The sequence below is a fragment of the Salvelinus sp. IW2-2015 genome, linkage group LG14, assembly GCF_002910315.2.
Source record: "Salvelinus sp. IW2-2015 linkage group LG14, ASM291031v2, whole genome shotgun sequence".
NCBI lineage: Eukaryota > Metazoa > Chordata > Actinopteri > Salmoniformes > Salmonidae > Salvelinus > Salvelinus sp. IW2-2015.
This window is the reverse complement of record NC_036854.1, coordinates 3,921,973-3,935,481: the sequence shown is the minus strand read 5'-3', so window position 1 is coordinate 3,935,481 and position 13,509 is coordinate 3,921,973. Positions and strand designations below refer to the sequence as shown.

Sequence of the window (13,509 nt, the reverse complement as noted above, 5' to 3'; positions counted from 1 at the left end):
TCACTACAAGTGATATTGTACATCAGCTAGCCTGCTCTGAGGGCTCACTACCAGTTACATTGTACATCAGCTAGCCTGCTCTGAGGGCTCACTACCAGTGATATTGTACATTAGCTAGCCTGCACTGAGGGCTCACTACCAGTTACATTGTACATTAGCTAGCTTTCCATACCTTCTCTTTTTAGGGTCAATACCTCACACACCTTCATTGAATAGAAAGCTATATCGTTTGCTGCATTGTAACCAATTCTATCATTATGTCAGTGGAAAATAGCCTACAATAACAGGCCTGTAACCAATGTTCTTCCACAAAATGAATTTAGTGCTGGGCTATAAGAACATGTTTTAAAACCAAATCTGATTTGAGGCTAATCTAACAAAGAATTCAGGTTGACCTTATATATTTCAGTCCTCAATCGCACCAAATTACAGTCATTGAGTAATTAAAATAAATTCACCGGAATAATGTTAATTATCACACAAGTGCCATATTAAAGGAGCAATCTGGGATTGGTACATCAATTTTGAGACTTTTAAATGAATGATGTATTGCCATTTGCTGTTGTTGTTTCAATCCCAGGTTGTTCCTTTAATATTCATAATTAAACATGCATAGTTTAGCATGGAGCATTATTGACACAGATATGACCCAAATACCCTATCTCAGAACAGAGGATTATGTCGTTATGTCCAGATTTTACAATTAGCACTAAATGGCATTATTGGTAATTGCTGGCAGTTTGATCTATGTGCAAAAAAGTCCATTACAGGGGCAAATAAGGAGATTTGACTGGCTGGCTGGCTGACGTGCTGACTGGCTGATTTGCTGACTGGCTGATTTGCTGACTGACTGGCTGGCTGACTGACTGGCTGACTGGCTGGTTGACTAGCTGGCTGACTGGCTGGCTGGCTGACGTGCTGACGTGCTGACTGACTAGCTGGCTGACTGGCTGGTTGACTAGCTGGCTGACTTGCTGACTGACTGACTGGCTGGCTGACTGGCTGGCTGGTTGGCACCTTGCCCCTGTGTGGGATGTTAATCTGTGGTGTCCTAGTTCTATGGAGACCCTGGGTGCCTCCCAAATAGTACCCTATTCATTTTATAGTGCATTACTTTAGACCAGGGCCCATAGTAGTGCACTACTTTAGACCAGGGCCCATAGTAGTGCATTACTTTAGACCAAGACCCATAGTAGTGCACTACTGTTGACCAGGGTCCATAGTAGTGCACTACTGTNCCATAGTAGTGCACTACTGTTGACCAGGGTCCATAGTAGTGCACTACTTTAGACCAAGGCCCATAGTAGTGCACTACTGTTGACCAGGGTCCGTAGTAGTGCACTCTAAAGGGAATAGGGTGCCATTTGGGACTCAACCCCTCTGTCAGTCCAGCTCCACACCGGCCAGATTAGCAGGGTAGATTAGCAGATTAGTAGATTAGCGTGGCCTGGTCGCAGGATAGAGTCGAACCTAATTGCATTTAATTGACTTTTAAGATGTCCGTAATTCGCTCATCGACATCTGTAGCTAAAGGATCAGGGTTTATTACACTGACAGACTGACAAACTGGTTATTTACAAAAACTTGTTGTGGTTCTCTTTGCTGTCTCCTTTTTCCTCATCAACCTTTACATCCTTTTATCTCCTCTTACTTTCTCTAGTTTTTATTTATTTATACACCTTTTAAAGGTGTAGATCAGCTTTAATATTGCAGATAGAGTGTAGCTTCCATCAATGTAATTGTCTGCATCGTTTCCAATCACCCATATATTTGTTGGGTAAATCTATGTATAAAATCTATGTATTATTTTACATATATATTTCTTTAAATATATTTTCCTTCTTTATTATTTCCCCCTAAACCTACATTTACATTTACATTTACATTTAAGTCATTTAGCAGACGCTCTTATCCAGAGCGACTTACAAATTGGTGCATTCACCTTATGATATCCAGTGGAACAACCACTTTACAATAGTGCATCTAACTCTTTTAAGGGGGAGGGGGGGTTTAGAAGGATTACTTTATCCTATCCTAGGTATTCCTTAAAGAGGTGGGGTTTCAGGTGTCTCCGGAAGGTGGTGATTGACTCCGCTGACCTAGGCGTCGTGAGGGAGTTTGTTCCACCATTGGGGTGCCAGAGCAGCGAACAGTTTTGACTGGTCTGAGCGGGAACTGTACTTCCTCAGAGGTAGGGAGGCGAGCAGGCACGAGGTGGATGAACGCAGTGCCCTTTTTGGGTGTAGGGCCTGATCAGAGCCTGAAGGTACGGAGGTGCGTTCCCCATCACAGCTCCGTAGGCAAGCACCATGGTCTCTGTAGCGGATGCGAGCTTCAACTGGAAGCCAGTGGAGAGAGCGGAGGAGCGAGGGTGGCGTGAGAGAACTTGGGAAGGTTGAACACCAGGCGGGCTCGGCGTTCTGGATGAGTTGTAGGGGTTTAATAGCGCAGGCAGGGAGCCCAGCCAACAGCGAGTTGCAATAATCCAGACGGAGATGACAAGTGCCTGGGATTAGGACCTGCGCCGCTTCCTGTGTGAGGCAGGGTCGTACTCTGCGAATGTTGTGGAGCATGAACCTACAGGAACGGGGTCACCGCCTTGATGTGAGTTGAGAACGACCGGGTGTGTCCAGGGATCACGCCAAGGTTCTTAGCACTCTGGGAGGAGACACAATGGAGTTGTCAACCGGATGGCGAGATCATGGAACGGGCAGTCCTTCCCGGGAGGAAGAGCAGCTCCGTCTGCGAGGTTCAGCTTGAGGTGGTGATCCGTCATCCACACTGATATGTCATGCAGAGATGCGATTCGCACCTGGTTATCAGAAGGGAAAGGAGAAGATTAATTGTGTGTCTCTGCATAGCATGATAAGGAGAGACCATGTGAGGATTATGAACAGAGCCAAGTGACTTGGTGGTATAGCGAGAATAGGAGAGGGCCTAGAACAGAGCCCTGGGGGACACCAGTGGTGAGAGCACGTGGTGCGGGAGACAGATTCTCGCCACGCCACCTGGTAGGAGCGACCTGTCAGGTAGGACCAATCCAAGCGTGGCTGCTCGGAGATGCCAGCTCGGAAGAGGGGAGAGGAGGATCTGATGGTTCAACAGTATCAAAGGCAGCCGGATAGGTCTAGAAGGATGAGAGCAGAGGGAGAGAGAGTTAGCTTTAGCAGTGCGGAGCGCCTCCGTGACACAGAGAAGAGCAGTCTCAGTTGAATGACTAGTCTTGAAACCTGACTGATTTGGATCAAGAAGGTCATTCTGAGAGAGATAGCAGGAGAGCTGGCCAAGGACGGCACGTTCAAGAGTTTGGAGAGAAAGCAAAGAAGGGATACTGGTCTGTAGTTGTTGACATCGGAGGGATCGAGTGTAGGTTTTTTCAGAAGGGGTGCCAACTCTCGCTCTCTTGAAGACGGAAGGGACGTAGCCAGCGGTCAAGGATGAGTTGCATGAGCGAGGTGAGGTAAGGGAGAAGGTCTCCGGAAAATGGTCTGGAGATGAGAGGATAGGTCACGGGCAGGTTGTTGGGCGGCCGGCCGTCACAAGACGCAAGATTCATCTGGAGAGAGAGGGGAGAAAAGGTCCAAAGCACAGGGTAGGGCAGTGTGAGCAGAACCAGTGGTGTCGTTGACCTAGCAAACGAGGATCGGATGTCGTCGACCTCCTTCTTTTCAAAATGGTTGACGAAGTCATCCGCAGAGAGGGAGGAGGGGGAGGAGGGGAGGAGGATTCAGGAGGGAGGAGAAGGTGCAAAGAGCTTCCTAGGTTAGAGCAGATGCTTGGAATTTAGAGTGGTAGAAAGTGGCTTTAGCAGCGAGACAGAAGAGGGAATGTAGAGAGGAGGGAGTGAAAGGATGCCAGGTCCGCAGGGAGGCGAGTTTTCCTCCATTTCCGCTCGGCTGCCCGGAGCCTGTTCTGTGAGCTCGCAGTGAGTCGTCGAGCCACGGAGCAGGAGGGGAGGACCGAGCCGGCCTGGAGGACAGGGGACATAGAGAGTCAAAAGGATGCAGAAAGGGAGGAGAGGAGGGTTGAGGAGCAGAATCAGGAGATAGGTTGGAGAAGGTTTGACGCAGAGGGAAGAGATATAGGATGGAAGAGGAGAGAGTAGCGGGAGAGAGACGGCAGGTTGGGACGGCGCGATACCATCCGAGTAGGGGCAGTGTGGGGAAGTGTTAGATTGAGAGCGAGAGGGAAAAGGATACAAGGTAGTGGTCGGAGACTTGGAGGGGTTGCAATGAGATATAGTGGAAGAACAGCATCTAGTAAAGATGAGTCAAGCGTATTGCCTGCCTTGTGAGTAGGGGGGAAGGTGAGGGGTGAGGTCAAAAGAGGAGAGGAGTGAAAGAAAGGAGGCAGAGAGGAATGAGTCAAGGTAGACGTGGGGAGGTTAAAGTCACCCAGAACTGGAGAGTGAGCCATGCCTCAGGAAAGGAACTTATCAGGCGCGTCAAGCTCATTGATGAACTCTCAAGGGAACCTGGGAGGGCGATAAATGATAAGGATGTTAGCTTGAAAGGGCTGGGTAACTGTGACAGCATGGATTCAAAGGAGCGATAGACAGATGGGTCAGGGAGAAAGAGAGAATGTCCACTTGGAGAGATGAGGATCCCAGTGCCACCACCCCGCTGACCAGAAGCTCTCGGGGTGTGCGAGAACACGTGGGCAGACGAGGAGGAGAGCAGTAGGAGTAAGCATGTTATCAGTGGTAATCCATGTTTCCGTCAGTGCCAAGAAAGTCGAGGGACTGGAGGGACGCATAGGCTGAGATGAAACTCTGCCTTGTTGGCCGCAGATCGGCAGTTCCAGAGGCTGCCGGAGAGACCTGGAAAACCACGTGCGTCGTGCGTGCTGGAACCACCAGGTTAGGTAGCGGCTTGGGTAGCGGCGGCCACGCGGTGTGTAAGCGTTTGTATGGTCTGTGCAGAGAGGAGAGAAGAGGATAGACAGACACATAGTTGACAGGCTACAGAAGAGGCTACGCTAATGCAAAGGAGATTAGAATGACAATGTGACTACACGTTCGAATGTTCAGAAGTTAAGCTTACGTTGCAAAAAATAAAATAAAATTCTATTGACTAAAATGAATTATAGTACTGCTGGCGGTGAAGTAGGCTGGCTAGCAGTGGCTGCGTTGTTGACTTTGTTTGAAAGTGTAGCTGGCTAGGTAACCTCTAACTGGCTAGGTAACCTCGACAATTTCTCAAAACTACACAATTATCTTGGATACAAGGACAGCAAGACAACCTATGTAGCTAGCTAACACTACGTAATCAAGTCGTTTCCGTTGTAATGTAAGTTGTAATGCGAGTTTCTACAGTGCTGCTATTCGGTAGAAGTTGGCTAGCTAGCAGTGTTAGCTCGCAGTGTTTGACTAGGTAGGCGAAAGCGGCAGCGGGCGGACGAAAATAGCTGGCTAGCTAACCGAATAATTACTCTAAACTACTCTAAGCCACACAATTATCTTAGATACAAAGATAGCAAAGACAACTATGTAGCTAGCTAACACTACACTAATCAAGTCGTTCCGTTTGTAATGTAATCGTTTCTGCAGTGCTGCTATTCGGTGGCTAGCTGGCTAGCTAGCAGTGTTAGCTACGTTACGTTACGTTAGGATGCGAAATAGTCGGCTAGCGAACCTCAATAACTACACAATTATCTTTGATACAAAGACGGCTATGTAGCTAGCTAAGATCAAACAAATAAAACCGTTGTACTGTAATGAAAATGAAAATGGTAATACTGAAATGAATGGTAATGGTAATACACCTGCGAGAGAAGCGGAAATGTGACTACTCGCTCCAAACCGGCTTTCAGACAAATAAACCTACCACCCCTCCCCTAATTGTAGTACTTGCTCTAGTCTTTATGCTGTGACATTTTTGTTTGGGTGATCTCTCAGGGGCCACAACAACATGAAGTGTCAAAGTTTAGGCCCTGTTCAAATACTTAAAAATGGTCGATCAGTGAAGAGAGCAAGGAAGGAAGCACTTTCAAGTATTCAAGTATTCATACAGGGCTTTAGATTCATTAGAAAAGCAGTTTGAATAAAACTACTCTCTCTCATTCCCGTGTTATTTCCCATCTCTCCAGAGGACCGGTGGGATCTGGATCGCTCCCAGGCCGTCGGACCCAGAGGCGGAGACCGTTCCGGGCATGGCCATGCGCCCGTTTACGGGATCAAGCCGGCGCTGCTGGATACTGGAGTAGTGACTGGCGATGATGTGCTAGTCCATTGAGTGGGTCTCTCTCTCTTTCTCTCTCTCTCTCTCTGGGATCTCTCTCTCCCCTCCTCCCTCTCGCTCTGTCTCTTGCTCTCTATTTCTCTCTCTTTTTCTCTCTCTCCCTCTTTCTCTCCTCACTAAGAGCCACAACATTCTCTGACCAGCTGGTAATCTGTTGTTGTGGCTTCCCAGCTGTCAGGTCTGTTTGGAAGCAGTCTGATATCCCACTTCCCTCTTCCACACGCAATACTGTCACTCTGCTGTCTATTCAACCATACATTCTGTTGTGTTTGGAGCGGAGTGTGGAGCGGAGGTGGTGGAGCGGAGTGTGGTGGAGCGGAGTGTGGTGGAGCGGAGTGTGGAGCGGAGTGTGGAGCGGAGTGTGGAGCGGAGTAGTGTCGAGCGGAGTGTGTGGAGCGAGTGTGGTGGAGCGGAGTGTGGAGCGGAGTGTGGAGCGGAGTGTGGAGCGGAGTGTGGAGCGGAATTGGAGCGGAGTGTGGAGCGGAGTGTGGAGCGGAGGTGGTTGGAGCGGAGTGTGGTGGAGCGGAGTGTGGAGCGGAGTGTGGAGCGGAGTGTGGAGCGGAGTGTGTGGAGCGAGTGTGGAGCGGAGTGTGGTGAGCGGAGTGTGGTGGGCGAGTGGTGGAGCGGAGTGTGGCGAGCGGGGGGCGTGAGTGTGGTGGAGCGAGTATGGAGCGGAGTGTGGTGGAGCGGAGTGGTGGGCGGAGTGTGGTGGAGCGGAGTATGGAGTGGAGTGGAGCGGAGTATGGAGCGGCGTGTGGAGCGGAGTGTGGAGTGGAGTGTGGAGCGAGCAGTGTGGAGCGGAGTGTGGAGCGGAGTGTGGTGGAGCGGAGTGTGGTGGAGCGGAGTGTGGAGCGGAGTGGAGCGGAGTATGGAGCGGAGTATGGAGCGGAGTGGAGCGGAGTGTGGTGGAGCGGAGTATGGAGTGGAGTGGAGCGGATGTGGAGTGGAGTGTCGAGCGGAAGTGTCGAGCGGAGTGTCGAGCGGAGTGTGGTGGAGCGGAGTGTGGAGCGAGTGTGAGCGGGAGTGTGGTGGAGCGGAGTGTGGTGGAGCGGAGTGTGAGCGGAGTGTGGTGGAGCGGAGTGTGGAGCGGAGTGGAGCGGAGTATGGAGCGGAGTATGGAGTGGAGGAGCGGAGTGTGGTGGAGCGGAGTATGGATTGGAGAAGTGGAGCGGAGTATGGAGCGGAGTGTGGTCGAGCGGGTAACACTCTCGCCTCCGGAACCACATGACTCCTGCTGCGACGGGGATCCCTGTTCAATCCCCTACGCATTTCTGCTCCCTCTATTCTGTCTCCTATCCTGTCATAAAAATAATAAAATACGTAAAGAGTTTAGAAATGTTGTTTGTGTATTGTATCCAGGGTGAAGTGCTGAGTTCCAATGATTCGACTGGAGCTTTGTGTATCTCCCAGGCCTGGCCTGGTATGGCCCGCACCATCCACAACCACCACCAGCGATTCACAGAGACATATTTCCAGCCTTATCCAGGTACAGACAAATCAACCCATCCGGACTTTTAAAAACTAGCGATCTACAATGTTCTATCTCCTGTCTTCCTCAGGCTGAGACTAGTGCTCTGCTAAAATCAATACCGTCCCCCTAAATTGTGCCACACCACTATTAGGTTACTTCTTCACCGGCGACGGTGCTTACCGCTCCAAGGAAGGCTATTACCAGATCGTCGGCCGTCTTGATGATGTCATCAGTGTGAGCGGTCACCGGCTCGGGACTGCGGAACTAGAGGATGTGGTGGTATGTACGATCATAATCGTGTGACCAAATGTCCCTCTCAAAATAACTTCACGATCAGTGGTGAAGCAGAGAGTAAACACACGTAAACGCACGTACCCCCATCTTTTACAGAAAAGGGCATTGAAAGTATAGGGAGCATTATTTTATTTGGGCGGATCCATAATAAATACAAATAATCACCACGAACGGCGGTCAGCGTTTACCCACCAATTTTGTTTTTACCACTAACATCACTGATCACAATCATGAGTCCAAATGTTCCTGTCAAAATAACTTCTTATTGCAGGACTTTACCTGAGTCTACACAAAAATCAGCTGACATCTTGCTTATCGTATAAATGTCCTTGTCAACGTTGTTAACAGTTGGAACTGATTCCATGGCATTCTCTCCTAGAACCAGTGTCCTGGAGTGGCTGAGTCTGCTGCGATTGGCTACTCCCATGACATCAAAGGAGAGGGTGAGTGACATCGTGGAACTCTGACGTTCACCATGGTTACATGATTATACCAGTTGACTTTTACCCTGTTGCATTTCCACTTAACTCTCCACTCTTAGTGTCTAATTCAAGGAAATGTATCAACAACCAGGATTGGGTAGGTTACTTTCTAAATGTAATCCGTTATAGTTAATAGTTATCTGTCCAAAATTGTAATCAGTAACGTAATTTATGGATTAGCCAAACTCAGTAACGTAATCTGATGACTTTCAGTTACTTTTGGATTACTTTCCCCTTAAGAGGCATTATAAGAAGACAAAACTGATCCTTTAAACACATTTGGTGTGTCATCATAGTGGTCTCTGATTGGTGGTCATCATTTGGTGTGTCATCAAAGTGGTCTCTGATTGGTGGTCATCATCTGGTGTGTCATCATAGTGGTCTCTGATTAGTGGTCATCATTTGGCGTGTCATCATAGTGGTCTCTGATTGGTGGTCATCATCTGGTGTGTCATCAAAGTGTTCTCTGATTGGTGGTCATCATCTGGTGTGTCATCATAGTGGTCTCTGATTGGTGGTATCAGTCTATCTGGTGTGTCAATCAAGTGGTCCTCTGATTGGTGGCATCAAATTTGTGTGTCATCAAAGTGTCTCTGATTGGTGGTCATCATCTGGTGTGTCATCAAATGTGGTCTCTGATTGGTGGTCATCGATTTGGATGTGTCCAAAGTGGTCTGAATTTGGTGTGTCATCATTTGTGTGTCATCAAGTGGTCTCTGATTGGTGGTCATCATCTGGTGTGTCTCATAAGTGGTCTCTGATTGGTGGTCATCATTTGGTGTGTCATCAAAGTGGTCCTCTGATTGGTGGTCATCATTTGGTGTGTCATCAAAGTGGTCTCTGATTGGTGGTGCATCATTTGGTGTGTCATCAAAGGTGGTCTCTGATTGGTGGTCATCATCTGGTGTGTCATCAAAGTGGTCTCTGATTGGTGGTCATCATTTGGTGTGTCATCAAAGTGGTCTCTGATTGGTGGTCATCATTTGGTGTGTCATCATAAGTGTCTCTGATTGGTGGTCATCATTTGGTGTGTCATCAAAGTGTCTCTGATTGGTGGTCATCATCTGGTGTGTCTCATAGTGGTCTCTGATTGGTGGTCATCATCTGGTGGTGTGCATCAAAGTGGTCTCTGAATTGGTGGTCATCATTTGGTGTGTCATCAAAGTGGTCTCTGATGTGGTGGTCATCATTTGGTGTGTCATCAAGTGGTCTCTGATTGGTGGTCATCATCTGGTGTGTCATCATAGTGGTCTCTGATTGGTGGTCATCATTTGGTGTGTCATCATAGTGGTCTCTGATTGGTGGTCACATTTGTGTGTCATCATAGTGGTCTCTGATTGGTGGTTAATTTGGTGTGTCAATCATAGTGGTTCCTGATTGGGTGGTGGTCATCATTTGGTGTGTCATCATAGTGGTCTCTGATTGGTGGTCATCATCTGGTGTGTCATCATAGTGGTATCTGATTGGTGGTCATCATCTAGTGTGTCATCAAAGTGGTCTCTGATTGGTGGTCATCATTTGGTGTGTCATCATAGTGGTCTCTGATTGGTGGTCATCATCTGGTGTGTCATCAAAGTGGTCTCTGATTGGTGGTCATCATCTGGTGTGTCATCAAAGTGGTATCTGATTGGTGGTCATCATCTAGTGTGTCATCAAAGTGGTCTCTGATTGGTGGTCTGACTCACTCAGGTGAAACAAACTTAAACTTGTGCCTTTTTTTCAATGGTGAATTGAATGTCATTGAGAAAACAGAAAGATTTCATCATGTATTTTTCAGCAAACATCCTTTCTGAATTTAAAATTAATCCAATAAGTAATCCTCTAGTTTTCCCAAAGTAATCTGATTACAATATCATTGCTGGTAACGTAATTGATTACAGTTACAGTTTTTTGGTAATCAGATTACAAGCAATCCGCCCCTCGCCTACCTGACTGCAGTTTGTAATCAGATGACATGTAATCAGTTACTCCCCAACCCTGTCAAGAAAAAATATACAGTTGACGTCTTTATTTCACCACCTTGATCCAAACAACTGTACGTGAACTTGACATAACCTTTAAGTGACCTTATGCAAATTATGTAGCATGTCATATGCTAGACAATAGTAAACAACAAACCGATATTCTAGATATCTTTTGACCAATCAGAACACCGTTTTTTGCCAATAATTGGTCAAAAGATCAGAATTGGACTGCCTGTGTAAACGCAGCCTTTACGGCCATAAAACTGATCTACTGTCCTCTTCTCTGACCAGGTGTGTATGTGTTTGTGGTGTTGAAGAAGGCAGTGATGGTTCAAGAAGATGTTCTAGCCCAGCAGCTCAGAGAGATGGTGTCCAGGAGCATCGCCAAGTACGCCTGCCCAGACTTCATTCAGGTAGTACCACTAATACTGGTAGTCTAGTGTGGTCCGTTCCCTTGTGATACTTTCAGTCTTTGAACCCTCCCTCCGAGAGACTGAAAAACAGCTTCTATCTCAAGGCCATCAGACTGTTAAACAACCATCACTAACATTGAGTGGCTGCTGCCAACATACTGACTCAAATCTCTAGCCACTTTAATAATTAATAATTGGATGTAATAAATGTGTTACTTTAAATAACGCCACTTTATATAATGTTTACATACACTACATTACTCCTCTCATATGTATATACTGTACTCTATACCATCTACTGCATCTTGGCTATGCCGTTCGGCCATCGCTCATCCATATATTTATGTACATATTCTTATTCATTCCTTTACATTTGTGTGTATAAGGTAGTTGTTGTGAAATTGTTAGATTACTTGTTAGATAAATCAAATCAAATCAAATCAAATTTTATTAGTCACATACACATGGTTAGCAGATGTTAATGCGAGTGTAGCGAAATGCTTGTGCTTCTAGTTCCGACAATGCAGTAATAACAACAAGTAATCTAACCTAACAATTCCACAACTACTACCTTATACACACAAGTGTAAAGGGATAAAGAATATGTACATAAAGATATATGAATGAGTGATGGTACAGAACGGCATAGGCAAGATGCGGGCGGCCCGTCAGGAAGTCCAGGACCCAGTTGCACAGGGGGGATCGAGACCCAGGGTCTCGAGCTTGATGACGAGTTTGGAGGGTACTATGGTGTAAATGCTGAGCTGTAGTCGATGAACAGCATCTCACATAGGTATTCCTCTGTGTCCAGATGGGTTAGGGCAGTGTGCAGTGTGGTTGCGATTGCGTCGTCTGTGGACCTATTGGGTCGGTAAGCAAATTGGAGTGGGTCTAGGGTTCCGGTAGGGTGGAGGTGATATTGGTCCTTGACTAGTCTCTCAAAGCACTTCATGATGACGGAAGTGAGTGCTACGGGGCGGTAGTCGTTTAGCTCAGTTACCTTAGCTTTCTTGGGAACAGGAACAATGGTGGCCCTCTTGAAGCATGTGGGAACAGCAGACTGGGATAAGCATTGATTGAATATGTCCGTAAACACACCAGCCAGCTGGTCTGCGCATGCTCTGAGGACGCGGCTGGGAATGCCGTCTGGGCCTGCAGCCTTGCGAGGGTTAACACGTTTAAATGTTTTACTCACCTCGGCTGCAGTGAAGGAGAGCCCGCAGGTTTTGGTAGCGGGCCGTGTCAGTGGCACTGTATTGTCCTCAAAGCGGGCAAAAAAGTTATTTAGCCTGTCTGGGAGCAAGACATCCTGGTCCGCGACGGGGCTGGTTTCTTTTGTAATCCGTGATAGACTGTAGACCCTGCCACATACCTCTTGTGTCTGAGCTGTTGAATTGCGACTCTATTTTGTCTCTGTACTGGGACTTAGCCTGCTTGATTGCCTTGCGGAGAGAATAGCTACACTGTTTGTATTCGGTCATGTTTCCGGTCACCTTGCCCTGGTTAAAAGCAGTGGTTCGCGCTTTCAGTTTCACGCGAATGCTGCCGTCAATCCACGGTTTCTGGTTTTGGGAATGTTTTAATCGTTGCTGTGGGTACGACATCGTCAATGCACTTCCTAATGAACTCCTCACCGAATCAGCATATTCTTCAATGTTGTTGTTGGACGCAATGCGGAACAATTCCAATCCGCGTGATCGAAGCAGTCTTGAAGCGTGGAATCATAATGTGGTGACAGCGTTGAACAGACCTGAGCGCGGGAGCTTGTTGTTTTTAGTTTCTGTTTGTAGGCTGGAATCAACAAAATGGAGTCGTGGTCAGCTTTTCCGAAAGGAGGGCGGGGGAGGGCCTTATATGCGTCGCGGAAGTTAGTATAACAATGATCCAGGGTTTTACCGCCCTGGTAGCACAATCGATATGCTGATAGAATTTAGGGATTTTTGTTTTTAGATTAGCCTTGTTAAAATCCCCAGCTACGATGAATGCAGCCTCAGGGTGTGTGGTTTCCAGTTACAAAGAGGAACTTTACTGCACGGTCGGAACTAGAACACAAGCATTTCGCTACACTCGCATTAACATCTGCTAACCATGTGTATGTGACCAATAACATTTGATTTGATTTGCCTAATTTAGGTCATAAACAATGGTCATAAACAATGTCCTAAAGCCTACAAGACTGTCCTGAACATGACTTATAACATTAACAGCCATAAACAGCTGGGTTGTGTTAAGTAGGGCACACTGTTGCAAAAAAAAAAATTGCAATCAAAAAAACGATAGGCTGTGTTCTGGTAAACTTAAAGTAGTACCCTCCCCATTTCAAAACGTTTTTTTTAATGAAGGGAGGAAGGAAGGATAGACTTTCAAAGTTTTCAAACGGGGCCTTTTTTTACATCTGTAGGTGGTGAGGAGTCTGCCAAAGACTCGCTCGGGGAAAATCATGCTCGTGTCCTGAGGAAGGTGGTAGAGCGGAACACGGACGAGCTGGGGGACCTCAGCACTCTAGACGACCCTGACTCCATACACGAGGTCATCAGGGGTCACCGACGTCTCCGTGGCGACGGCAAGCAGCAGTAACAACAGGGTATTAAAGGGACACCACCAATTTTTATATTTTTTTTTGGGGGGGGGGGGGGGGCAGGAACA

General features: G+C 47.3%; 1 pseudogene; it reads left to right on the top strand.

Annotated features, from left to right (window-relative positions):
- LOC111972890 (acetyl-coenzyme A synthetase 2-like, mitochondrial) overlaps positions 1-13,498 on the top strand; it is a 33,354-nt pseudogene extending 19,856 nt beyond the window's left edge.
- Positions 13,499-13,509: the final 11 nt, after the last annotated feature.